This window comes from Alosa sapidissima, chromosome 14 (genome assembly GCF_018492685.1).
Source record: "Alosa sapidissima isolate fAloSap1 chromosome 14, fAloSap1.pri, whole genome shotgun sequence".
Lineage (NCBI taxonomy): Eukaryota > Metazoa > Chordata > Actinopteri > Clupeiformes > Clupeidae > Alosa > Alosa sapidissima.
The window spans coordinates 36,024,075-36,028,219 of record NC_055970.1 but is presented as its reverse complement, the minus strand read 5'-3'; the positions used below and the strand labels follow the sequence as shown (position 1 = coordinate 36,028,219).

Sequence of the window (4,145 nt, the reverse complement as noted above, 5' to 3'; positions counted from 1 at the left end):
TAATATATAACTATTAGTCAGACGGTGAAGGGACTGAGACCAAAACTGGCTTATCACATTTATTCCTTTAGGAAAAGTTCAAACAAAACATGCCTTCAGGCACTGGCTTACATAAAACAGCATCTGCACAAGCAAAATAAAAAAGAAGTAGTTGAATGGGCTATATTACATGCATCATTCCTATACCATCACGGTCAGCCCTACTAGCAAGGGAGACATGCGACATGGAATGTTCAGGTGCACAGAACGACAGTTAATTAATATTCTGAGACTCACTAAACACTCACAGACGTAGACCATACAGAGGTAATGCACAAACATGCTAAACTATATGTACATTCATTTCCTGCTAGACTGAATTGCACTTTCCATGCACAGTTGCACACTAAGCTAAACTACACTAAATTGGGGCAGCATGGGGCGTAAGCTAACTGGCTAATTTGTTTTGTGTTTGGGATGGGCTGTGCCTAGGTTGATGGTTGGTTGGCCAAGGTTTTTTATGGTTATGGTTCAGTCCACATCAACGGGACGGACCAACCTAGCCAACCTTGACCATGCCTGGGCTGGTTAAGAGTATTTTGGGTATTGGATATTTCAATGTGGTAATATGGTGGCAGCATGGAGGGGAGTGTCTCCAGGACGCTGGTTTCACTGTTAAGCCTTCATGAGGTGTCGTGGGCCTAACTTAACGAAACATCGGTGAATGAGGGTGCCCACTTGATAACCCCAATGACATGCCGCATACTATATAGGCTACTGCTGTTGGATGGGCCATTTGTATTGTGCTTGTGACCATTTGTTGGCGGATTTGTGGGTAGTGTGCTTTTTAAAGTTAAACTTGAGCAGGGGCTTCTGAATGTGTTTTTTACCTTGGATTTTGGCACAAGGGATTTTAACATCTAATCCTGTGTATTAATGTAATGTGTAGCGAAGCGGGAGTAGAGTTTCAGATTTTAGTTGTCGACTACGCCACCTAGAGGAGTTATGCTCCCCTAGGAATTAAATGGTGAGGTGGTGTGCTTAAATGCAGCCTGGGCACACACTTCCTAGCTATCAGATTTGTAGACACACAGGTTCGTTGCAATTATGAGACAGAGACAGAATTCTATAAACCAATAATTACGTGTTTTTATTGTATTTCAAGAACACATCAAGAGAATGGCATACGGACAAGACAGAACAATTCACATTAGGGATACTCCCATAGACAGGACACAACAAATGTCCTCATGTACACTCCAACACATGGAGTGGGGCTTACCCAGGGGAGGCAGGCTATCTGGACTGGGGTCAACAGGACCACACGTGGAACTCTGGATACACCACAACCACCCAGGTGCACGCTACACTGGGAATGCACACAGTAAAACACACACATGAAAAATAGACACCCACCACAAGGTGACAAGCCTCCCTGCAGTAAAGCCCCAACTTCGGTAACAAAAAAAAAAGAAACAATGAAAGACACAATCACACCAATGGGTCAAGAAACCGGTCTAAGTCATGAGGAGCCAACAGACGCTCTCACCGTCTGAGGGGCAGTGAAACAAAGGTGTAAGTAAGCTTACAGTTAGAGTAAACACAGCATGCACAACTGCAACAGAACCAAAACCCAACAGGGGCACCACAAAAGCGCCTTAACCACTCACAGCAGACTTTGTGACAAATACAGACACATGCCCATGCAATAGACGACACTTGCCACTGGTGAGACATATAATGGACAAGATAACAAAGAAATAAACAAACTAAACACAACGCCAATGACGCGCTGACCTTTTCCCACAGACAAAGACAGAAATAAAACCATACAAATAACACATACACAGGCCCGCATGCACACACAAGCGGAGGGTTACTGTAAGAAGCCTGTGCCAGCACGCACAGTAGGCTCGCCTAGATTAGGCCTACTGCTAATGGCATCACGTCGCGGACAGACGGCATACTAAATAAAACAAAACAAAATCAGAGAGACAAAACAGCAGCACAAGTACTAGCTGGTGAAAATAGAGATCCACTCCAATGGATGTAGCCAGCGTACAACCTGCTGAGAGTGGGAAATGGATACAAAGGTTAATGCTACTAACTAGACTATAAACTAACACATATTTATCAAAGTAGCCACGTACCACAACAGCTGATGAAATGCGATTTCCCTGCGATAGTGGACGCGTATTGAACTGGGTGGCCAATCGGACCATGAAACCTGGCAGAGGCGAGCAATGCAGGAAAGATAAACATAATTGCCTACAATTGAAATGGGAGCCAGGTATTAGGGCAGTTACGTACCAGCAGAAGACAACAAAACCCACACACTCCTTAGCTCACGAATCGCTAACTGAGTCACAACGACCAATCACTCGACTCCCAACTCCTGCAGCACCACTCCCAACCATGGGTCCCTATTACGAAGGGAAAGTTAACGACTGATCACATAATACAATCAAATCGCATTCAATGAAACCGGACATACCTTCTGCAGAAGACCACGGATATCCACGAGCTGCTAACCACAGGAGCACAGAATGAGAAGGAGCAAACGAGGGCACAAAACTAGAGACAGACAAACAATCCCAACCTAGTCCTGCCGCTTCCCAGGCCATGTCTGACACCACACTTATAAAGCAAGCATCAGTCTCTTTGATAATTACTACCCATCCGGCATCCGGTGTGGCACCGATGTGGTGGGTTGGCTTAAAGGCACAGGCACTCCATTTCAACCTATTACACATGGAAAGTTGCTAGCGGAGTTTACAGCTAGTCACGTAGGCCTACTGTAAGACTCAGTGTGTATGAACTCTTGGTCATAATGAAAACATTAATAAACGTTCTCCAAGTTGCTAGAATTGCACCCAAATCCTAACAATAGTGCAATTTTGTGCAAACAACTAATATTTAATTAATAATGATAACAATACAGGTGGTATATCGAAGTTTTCAACTTAAACAACATTTTACAGTTACAAAATTAAAACAAAGTGGGGAGTGCTTTATACAGTCAACCTACCCAATGCAAAGCATACCGCTTCTGATCGGCTATTGCAACAATACAAGGACAAAACGCAGCAGAGCTGCAGTATACCGTTTCTCCAAAGGGGGCTCCAAAACACCAATCTCAATAAAGCTGCTTAATTACGGCGAAAATCACATACAAACACTAAACTACATTTCTAACTCTGGTACACCCACCTCACCTGAATTTTACCAAATTCGAGCAGCAACCAAATAGTACTTCCGAAGGCAAAGAGTACACTACTTTCAAACACTAGACAGAGGGTCACCAATTACAGGACAGCCAACCACAAAGGTATCCAATAAGGATGAAGTGGAAAAAGAGGTGCGCAAACTCTCACACAACCAACCACTGGCAGTAGGGTGCCTTATACACCCCACAAGACCATAAAGCCATAAACCATAAATTCCATAAATTCTTGAAAATTAGAAAAGCTAGATAAATAATAATATGTCATTAACTTTTATAATTATTTGCATATAGTTTGTAAATAAACATTTAACATTTAAGTGATGTAAGAAATAATTAATTAGTGCCAAAAAGACATTTAGTTCACGTTATAACGTTATATACACGTTATAACGTTATATACACGTTATAACGTGAAAATATCATTATCTTGAAATAACGTGATAATTTCATGTAATAACGTGATAAATATCTTGTTAAAACATGAAAAAGATATTGTTATAACAAGAAACTTTTTACGTAATTACGTGATACTGAGCCTTCCGTAAAATCTGCCACTGACTGGGTGTAAGATTCCTTGACCTCAATTCCTTGACCATCACTAATATTGTAGGCCTAGCTGATTTCAACTAGTAAGCAAATTTCTCGACAAAGTAAAATCCCTTCAGGTAATCCGAAGAGCTACAAACTGCAAACACTCAAACTCTATTGTTCATTTTAACTCACTAGGCCTAATCCATGTCCACCTCAAGCTGCTTCTTGATGGATACTCTCTTCACAGACTCACGTTCCTCCTCTTTGATAGATAGGCCTAGTAGTTTGAAGCCTTTTCTTACAGGTCACAAACTCCACATATGACCTCAACGTTGTCAATCATGGTTTAGGGCCCTATCATCAGTGGTGGAGGAAGTACTGAACCTCAGTACTTAAGTAAAAGTACAAA

The 4,145-nt window shown here is 42.1% G+C and overlaps 1 long non-coding RNA gene across 1 annotated transcript; it reads right to left on the bottom strand.

Moving 5' to 3' along the window:
- Positions 1 to 1,367: 1,367 nt before the first annotated feature.
- LOC121681606 lies at positions 1,368 to 2,623 on the bottom strand. Its single transcript, XR_006022207.1, has 3 exons — positions 2,474 to 2,623; positions 2,290 to 2,402; positions 1,368 to 2,206 (listed from the first exon to the last, which is right to left on the bottom strand). It is a non-coding gene; the product is annotated as an uncharacterized LOC121681606 (long non-coding RNA).
- Between the last annotated feature and the right edge of the window lie 1,522 nt (positions 2,624 to 4,145).